The 9932-nt window shown below is 33.1% G+C and overlaps 1 long non-coding RNA gene across 1 annotated transcript in view; it reads left to right on the top strand.

The window, feature by feature from the left end:
- The first annotated feature begins 827 nt into the window (after window positions 1–827).
- LOC141564909 (uncharacterized) overlaps window positions 828–9932 on the top strand; it is a 105681-nt gene continuing 96576 nt past the window's right edge. The window contains exon 1 of the long non-coding RNA XR_012488795.1: window positions 828–908. This is a non-coding gene — a long non-coding RNA (uncharacterized LOC141564909). The remainder of the gene's footprint in view (window positions 909–9932) is intronic.

Genomic DNA, 9932 nt, shown 5'->3' with positions numbered 1-9932 from the left:
GGGTTCTGGAATACTTTCAATGGATAATGGGGTGGGGCAGAAGAGGGAGAGGGAAGAGTACGTACACAGAACTATCAGTAGAATTTGAAAAAGGATGGAAAAATAAAAACATGTTGGGAAAACAAGCAAAAGAATATGCTCAGCACTTTGGTCATCTTGATTTGGGTTATCAGTTTGAGAAACAGAAAAAAAATGGATGAGGGTGAGCTGTGTTTATTTTAAAAGTCATTTTCTATTATTAAAACAATACAATCCTCTCTGCTGTGAATTGGATGGGACTTTTTTTTCTATTACTTTAATGTTAGCTTTTGCTTCCAGAATCTCTGGGAGAATAATGGAAAGAACATGGTACACTCGGAGAACTTAAGGTGAAATCCTCCTTCTGTGGCTTACTTTCTGTGTGACCTTGGAAAAGTCACCTACCATGCCAAGGTTTTAGCTTCCTAATCTTTGTGGTGAAGGATTTGGATTAAGTAGAAGTACATCCCAGCTCTAATTGTGTCAGCTGGTGTGCTAGTAAAAGTAAAAATTTAAATTCTTTTTCCTAGTACTTTCAAGTGTCTGAAATGTTTGTGACATTATTTCAAAATCAGTACTCAGAGAATGACTCAGAACATTGCAATCTTGAGCCTTGCTTGTGAACATAAAGGGAGTAAATTTGTGTACAAAAAAGATTATTTTCAAGGTTGAGGTGATGGTGTGACTTTCCAATAACTTCATGAAAGCTTTGTGGGAAAGTTTGTATTATCCTTTTCTCCTGTTTGTCCTCTGCTTGAAGGGCATAGGACAACCTCAAGAAGCACCTTTGTGACTTCTAATGCTTGTGGCTTTAATATTCCAGGCTGGAGTCACAGAGCTCTTCTACAGATGCTAAGCATTCAATCCTGAAGGCTCCACTTCATCATCAGGTAATTAGTATTTTCATTAACTTGCTTATTGTCAAGGAAAATGAGCCTTGATCATCTAATTTTTCCTCAATGAGTTGAATATTGTAATATATCTATAATTAATGTGCTTTATGCCACAAACGTGTAATGGAGTGGAAATCTGAGGCTGCTCCCAGCAGTCACTGTCAGTAAATGTTTGATGAATAAACAGAGACTTTCTAATGGGAAATGGTGGCGACTTTTATAAGCAGACACAATAAAGACTTTATTAACATACTTAAGAAGCATTCTGGGAAATAGAATTGAATGCATTATTACTGTAGGCTTCTTTTGTGAAAAGTAAATTTTACTGTCCCCATAACAAATGTTTGCTTGTTTGATGTAAGTTGTAGTATCAGTCCTTTATGGAGCATTCTGCAATTTAATATAATGAAGTTTGAATTAGCTATATATCCTCAATGGAGTTGGAATGTTAAAAAATCACATCAAAAACTCAATGAGTTAATTATTTGCACACCTGACTCACAAGGAAAGAAAGTGGTGAAGCCATCTGAGGATTTGAGGAAGTTGGAAGTTCAACTTGAGAATATTTACTTTGAATGATGGACATCAGAACTACCTTTTGTGTCTGTGGTTTCTATTTAACAGTTAAAAAAACGAACATAGAGAAGAGGTAGGTTAATCTGACAGGATATTTCTAAAAGCTATGCAAGTTCCTGAATCTGTGGTAATGGGAGATTTTATCAAAGGTACAAATCTCTGTACTCATGGCATCTTGAATTTTAGTTGATCTTATTGCATTATTACTTAGAAGGTATATAAAATTGTATACCTAATCTGTGACCCCACGAATGTGGGTATTTCTTTTAATGGCGCAATCCATGCGTGTTCATCCTGGGCTATTCTTGGTTAAATCGGCATATCAATTTGCCAAATGGGGGGAAATAAAGATTCTGGTTGGCTGAATTGCATGATAAAGGACTGCATGAAAAGGAAATTTGAATAATATTCAGAGGCTGGAAAGAAATTGGAGTTTCGAAGGGCTTTAAAAGTTGAACAGGTAAGTTTGTATTTTAGCCTAAAGAGAATAGAAAGTCATTGAAATTAATTTAGTAGGAAAGTCACGAGGTCAGATCTATCCTTAAGGAAAATTATTATGATAGGAATGTATAGCATGGATTGGAAGCATGTGAAATTTGATATAGGGAGGCATATCAGGAGAATGTGGCAATAATCTAGGTGAGAGTTCTGAGAGCTTGAAGCAAGTTGTCTCCAGGTAAGTACAGAGAAGGGGTCAGATGTGAAAGAAGTTGTGAAAGCAGTAGAGACACGATTTAGAAATCTTTTTGTCATTCATTCATTCATACTCTTTGTAAGTTTGACCAAGTTAGTTATCTTTGAAATCCTCAAAGAAATGAGAGGCTTAGACTAGATGGCCTATAAACTCTAAAGCTGTGATCCTATGGTACATAAGTTGCTGAATTAGATACTTTATATTTGTCTTCATAAAATATAAGGTTTAAGAATAAGAGATCCAGGTTTTTCACACTTTTCCATCAAAAGCCATTTAAATTTGAGTATTACTTTTCATGCATGACATAATGTAGTATAGAAAGATAAGTATGAATCAACTATAAATGGGAAATCATAGCTATATTAATTTCATTTTCTATTGATGTCATTAAAAGGGCCAGAACTGGTACTAGTTAAGGTCTGTTGTTTTGGACAATGATTTTATAAAATACCCACAGTCCTCTATGGTTCTAATTGCAAATTTACTCTGTGAAATTTCTGTATTTTCTCTCTTTAACACACACACACACACACACACACACACACACACACACACACACACACACACTCCTTTCCACAAAAATTGATTTCTGTTATTGTTTCAGGATAGAGTAAGGTTTTGACTTTTTCTAGGGGAAAGGTGCTACAAATTCCAAGTGAGATATGGTATATGGTTATCACTGCATTTAAGAATACAGACTAATAGAAATTTTAGACATATTAAAAAATACAAGGAAAGATCTTCCATTGATTACTATAGATGCAAGGTTTTTTTAGTTTGTATTGTGAACCCAAACTCGAGAAAATCACTTCTCTAAAGAGAGAGCATTTGAAAATGAGTCAGGTATATAGGTAATGCTGATTTTGGGACCAGTAAAGATGTTTTAACATTAATTGGCACTATTGTATCTGTGGCTGTTTTTGATAACTCCAAGGGTAAGCTGGAAAACAGGATAGCATTTCACCAAGATTTCATAGCCATCATTGGGCAAAGGAGGTTCCTGTTACATAGAATAGTATGAAACAAGGGAAGGTTTTGAGAATTACATAAGTGAGTTAAATAAGAAATACATCCCCTAAGCCAAGGGGATCCCACATTTTTATATTGGAGAACAGATCAAAAAGAGAATGGAAATATTGACAACCTTATCTCCATTAAAACAAAACAAAAGGAATGAAACAAATTAGGTCAGGATCCTTAACTCAGGGGTCAGAGTCCCCTAAGAAATGTAGTTGATCATTATATTGATCAGAGGTTGGTAGTTTAAGTTTATTTTTCTTTACAATAAATTATTTTCCTACTTCTTATTTCATTCTAAATCCATTCATATCTCTCCCCAGGTTTCACAAAACCAACCTTTTTATCATTTTTTTTTACAGGACAATAATATTTCATTATATTCCTATAACATAAATTGTTCAGTCATTGCCCACATAATGAACGCCACTTAGTTTCCAGTTATTTATCATAACAAAAAAAGGAGTTATAAATATTATTGTACATGTGAGTCTTCATTCTTGTTCTTGCTCTCTGGAATATCACAGTTGACCTTCTTTTATAGATTCAACAATTTAACCAATTCATTACTAGTCATTGATTTAAACTCATAAACTCAATGAAGTTTAAAAGACTGAACAAGCATAAAGCATCAGGAGATGGCTATCCCTATCAAATAGATTTTAATTTATGGAAGATTGTTAATAGTTATATCCACACTTTGTGTAGGGGGTGTGTGTAAAAGTCCAATAAAAATTAATGTCCTTGTAAATTCATTAATTGCTAAAGGAGCCATGTCAAATTAATGATAATGATGATGATATGTTTGTTATTTCATTCTTATTCTCTAACATCTTGCTATTAACTTTTTATTTTTAATTGTTTAATGTTCTATGACCTTTAGTACAGTTGGATAAAAAGATAGATTTTTTTTCTGTGTGTGGGACAATTGAATGAAAATTTTAGATACAGGTTTACTTTCCCAGGACTCGCTAAAAGCATTTCCCTGATAACTTCAATAATAGGATGATGGGAGTGTGACATATTTCTTACTATTTCCTTAAGGTTTTAATTTCTTCTGTTAGACCAATTGAATCATAAATTTAAAACTGGGAAGGAATTCACTCTCTTATTTTACAATTGAGGAAACTGACTTTCCCAGAATCACATAGCTATTAAATATCATGGGCAAGATTCAAACTCAAGTATTCCTGGCTCAATCATCTGGGCCACCTGATTGCCTACTATATCTCTCAATTTTGAAGGTTTTTTATTTCACATAGCATGGAGGTTGAGTATTTCATAAGGTAACTTCTATGAAAATTCTATTCTTAATTTTTTTGGGAGGAGAGGGAGTCATTATTATATCAGACTAATTTTTGACATCATCTGAGACAATGTTCTGATAATGATGAAATAGATTCTTCTTAAGTCTGTGATGACAAACTTGATATAATTTAGATTTTAGAGCACCTTTTTACAAAAAGTGAAACTGGAAGGGCAGCTGGTGGCACAGTAGATAGAGCACCAGCCCTGAAATCAGGAGGACCTGAGTTCAAATGTGATCTCAGACACTTAACACTTCCTAGCTGCATGACCCTGGGCAAAACCCTCATAGCCTCAGCAAAACAAAAACAAAAATTTTTTAAAAAACTGTAATTATGAAAATTAGGAATGATGTTAATTAGTCAAAATACTTTCTAAAATATTGAAAAGAGAAAAATTCATAAGTTTGTAGATCATTCATTAGCATATCAATCTTAAAATTTTGATTTTAGACAAGATTAATTTTTATGTCCTCCAGTATAAAATACAAATTATCTAGTCAGGAATTTAAAATCCTCTATAATCTGACCCTCAGTAATCCTTCTAGTTCCTCATAAATTGGAAATCTCTTGAAGGCCAGGTTGGTTTAATACTGTCTTTGTAACCTTTTCACTCAGCATAATGCCTAGCCCATAATAGTGTTTGCTTTATTGAATTGAGCTCAATGACATCTCAAACAGCAGCATTATCAAAAGCACTAATTGTTAAGGTAACTAGAGCCATAGATTTGCTTGTTGTAATGAGAAAAAGGCTCAAAATGTGCTATATAGGAATTGGATCATTGGTTCAATCTAAGAAAATATAATTTCTGATTTATTAAGCATATTCTCCCCTAAAATTTTACTCTCAAATTTCATTTCAGTGTAAGAGAATGCCAGGGTCTTGAAAGCCATGACTATGGAGTGCAAAAGTTGGCTGGTCTTACCATCAAACTAGAAAAAAATGAGCATTAGGCAGCAATATACACCTGTGGACCAAGAACTGGACTGGCTATGTTTGGAGAGTCTCAGCATCCAGTTCACCAGAGTAAAGAGCTTTTTGGCTTTTTAGAATGGCTGGATGAGTTCACAACTCCACCAATAATTCATTAATATTCCAATTTTCCCAAAATCTCTCCCACATTTATAATTTTTCTTTCCTGTTATGTTAGTCAGTCATAATCTGACAGATGTGGGGTCATATCTCAGAATTATTTTAATTTGCATTTCTCTAATCAATAGTGATTGAACATTTTTCCATATGATTATAAACAGCTTTAATTTCTTCATCTAAAAACTGCCTGTTCATATCCTTTATAATTTGTCACGGGAAATGACTTGTACTATTATGAATTTATCTCACTTCTCTATATATTTAATAAATGAGGCCTTTATCCGAAATGTTTGCTATAAAAATTTCCCCTATATTTCTGCATTCCTTCTAATCTTGATGCATTGATTTTATTTGTGCAAAACTTTTTACTTTAATGTAACCAAAACTAATTTTTTTTGTATTTCATAATGCTCTGTGTCTCTCGTTTGGTCATAAATTCTTCCCTTCTCCATAGTTCTGACAAATGAATGATTCCTAGCTTTCCTAATTTGCTTTATATCTGAATAATGTACCCATTTTGACCCTATCTAGGTATACTGTGTACAGAATGTGGTCTATGTCTAGTAAAGGGGTGATTATAGGGCCATCTACTGATTGCCTCTAATGTCCTCTCCCACTTAATCCATATGAATATGTGTAGCAACAATCATAAGATAAGTGGAGAGCCCCAGAGTCTGGGGCTCTTTATCAGGGTATGCATCATACAATATATAAGAACTGATACCACTTATCCTTGCCCACAGAACTGAAGAACAGGGGAGCCGAATGCTCTAGGTCTATAGAGGTCTTATAGAACTTAATGGTGTGATTTCTAATTCATGAATGCTTATATTCCTTCTAAATACCTCACTTAAAATCTCATAATATCTTTGTATCATAGTCTCCCACTCTACCATTTCCAAACAAACATTGCTTTTGGAAAAAAAGAAAAGGAAAAAACGCAACATCAGATGTAAGCCTTGTCTTAGACTATTAGTAGCATTGTTTAGTCCTAATAATCCCCCACATCTGTTCTTTGAGGGAAAGAAATATGTTTTAATACTTCTTTTCTAGGACCTTTATTGTTTTTTTCCATTATTCAGAGTCCAAGGTTCCTTTTGGTAATTTTTTGCATTTATATTGTAGTTGTTGTATATATTATTATCTTGTCACTACCAAATTTTACTCAGAAACATATATTGAATATAAAGTCTGGAAATGAAAAACAAACTTCTAAGAATGTAGTCTACTTAGCAATATAAATGACTCAAAAATATGTTAATAAATATAGTATAAACAAAAAAAGATTAGATTAAAATTAGGGGAAATGATTTTCTGACATTCTTCCCCCCAGTTGTCATTCCCGGTAAATAGCAATAGAATTTGATTTTTACTGATTGAATTTTTGCATATTAACGTTTCAAATTTCAAGAAGTGACATAATACTAACATTGGATTGATTCCCTTAAGTAGTCTGTGCTGAATAGACTCATGTTCAGACAAAAAATGCTCCCAACTTCTTTTTTCCCCCCAAACAATAGTCCCAGAATGTGATTCTTTATTTTGCTGGATGAAGACAGAGGGGATGGCAAAGTGGGCAAAATAATGCATGTAAAGGCGTCTGTGTCCTGAGGCACACTGACACTTCCCTAATGGACTACAGTACACATAAAAATAATTAATCATGTGGAGAAGGCATTGCCAAGGTTAGAACTGAGGTCTCTGGTTTTTAATGGAAATGTTCTGTACTTGAACTAAAAGAACAAGTTCCCTAGCTTAAGCAGTGGGGCATCTGTCATACTTAACTCAGAATAGTTCAGGAGTTCAGTAAAATATCAGATAGAGTTCAGCACTTTTATTTCTCAGGGTATTAAAACTATATATAATAAGGAAGAAGTGCATGTGATGAACTACTCTGCATCGTGGATAGAACATCAAAGAGCCTGAAACTTAGAATTTCAGGAAATGTAAAAAAAAAAAAAAACAAACAAACTATTCTATTAGATATGTTTCTTTTTGTATTGTGTATATATATATATATATATATATATATATACATATATATATATATTTATATATATATACACACACACACACACACACATATATATATATATATATATATATATATATATATATATATATATATATATATACATGTGTATATCTATTTCTATATACATATATATGAGTTAAACTAGAACATAAAATGTAGGGGAAGGCAAATTTTAATATATTTCATTGCCTGTTTTAACAAAAACTGTATTGATAAATTCCTCATTTGTTTTAGCTTCTGGGAGTGGATGTACAAACAGACAAAGTTAAATCTTCACTGGGAATGAGATATACCAGAACCCCATTCTCTAAGGCTGTGTAGGAAGAGAAATATTTTTTTTAGTTAGAATGGGGAGGGTGGTACTCCAGTGGGCCTAGAGTCTCACATTTGAAGCTAGCAGGTAATACTTATTGGAAGAGAGATTTTGTATACTTCAGGATGCTATTTGGATATCACTAAAATGAATACTTTTTATTGGTCCATTGAAAATGAATGAATCATCACTGTCATAACCAATTAGTTTGATTCTTCCATACTGCCAATAAATTATTCCTGGGGAGAAGTTTGTATACTTGCAAAAATCTATGTGCTTAAAGCGTACAATTTGATGACTGAGATTGCTAAAATCAGGGGAACTCAGAGGAGAAGGGCTTAAGGCTTAGAAAGAGAGCTGATAAATGATTATTATAAATATCTAATACCCACCTCTCCTCGTCAAGGAAGATGGAAGCTATTCTCCAAAAAGAGAGGGGAAAGCTCTTCCTGTGGATGCTCTATCATCTGTACTGCCTTGCTTGAAAATACCAAAAAGGTTGGAGTGAGCTGAAATGCAAGTGGGATGTATGAGGTCAAGCTTGTTACTCTATCTGATTGATCAACAGAACTACTTTTCCAGTAGCAATTGCCCTGAACTCCATGGAAGGAGATTGGTTGATAATTTTAAAGATAGCCTATTGGCGATTACCTCTTTCTCTCTCTGTCTCTCTGTCTCTCTCTGTCTTTGTCTCTGTCTCTGTTGTCTATCTCTATCTCTGTCTTTTTTTCTCTGTCTCTCCCTCCCTTTCTCTCTACTCTTATGAGCATATTACATTAAAGATTGGGGATACAAAGCAAAAGCAGAAAGGATATCTGACTTCAAGAACCTTATGTTCTAATAGAGAGATATAACATATACGCAAATAGGCATATATGAGACAAATACATAGAAGATATAAGATAACATTGGAGGAGAAGGTGCTAATAAGTGTTGAGACTGGGAAAGATTTCCTCCAGGAGATAATATTTGAGCTGAATATTGAAGTAGTCCAGAGACTCCAAAAACTACAGGCAGGAAGAGAAAACATTTTAGGCATAAGAGACAGTCAGTGCAAAGACACAGAGATAAGAGATTAAAAAGAAGGACTAAATTTCTTTTTGAATTTTTTAAGATATGAAAGTCATATGGAGATATTTTTGTACTTCTAATTTAGAATATAAGTAAGTAAATACTGCAGGAAAAATGATAACTTCCAAGAAGTTTGTGAAAAGAATTTAGGCATTAAAAAAATCTTTCTGTGGGTTTTTGTAATAGGAAATCTGTCTCATCTATATTTATATCTATGTATCTTTATCTATCAATAAATACTTATGTTTATGTCTATATATTCTTTTATAGATCTAGTTTGAGGAAGATAACTATAAAACTTGTTCCATTAAAACTTAAGAAAGCAGAAGTTTGTAAGGCTCAAAAATAGTAGCAAAAGGAAAATTTTCATATCTTATTAAGGGCATAAAGCTTCAATAGTTCAGTTGTATATGATGAGATCTATCAGATAATAAAATTACTCTATAGCATTATGCCTTTGTCCCCCAAACATTCCCTTATATAAGACTCGATAAAAGTCTAGGAAAAGCCTAGAACAAGTCTATAATTGAGTTGAGCAGCAATGAAATCTTTTAATGAGGAACACCACTTCTGAACCAGGATTGTCTAAGGGGAGAAATTAAATCCCTCCTAATCTTCTGCTTAAAGGTGAACTCAAAGGTGAGACTGAAGAAATCAAAGAGAAGAAGCTTTTGTTATGTCTCAACTGAGGGTCATTTGTATTTGGAGGAACATTTTTTATTTTATTTTATCTTTTTTTATAGTTCCAAAAGATTTTATTTCAAATATCAAAATTTCACTAATCGCCATAAGAGTTAGGTTATTATCATTTTTTTGTGTGTATTCAATTAACAATGAGTGAATTTAAGTACATTTTGCTATGCCTTCATTTATAAATTAAGAATAATTACATTCCGTATCAATGAATCATTGACAATT

This window comes from Sminthopsis crassicaudata, chromosome 3, assembly GCF_048593235.1.
Source record: "Sminthopsis crassicaudata isolate SCR6 chromosome 3, ASM4859323v1, whole genome shotgun sequence".
NCBI lineage: Eukaryota > Metazoa > Chordata > Mammalia > Dasyuromorphia > Dasyuridae > Sminthopsis > Sminthopsis crassicaudata.
This window is presented reverse-complemented; position numbering and strand designations above follow the sequence as displayed.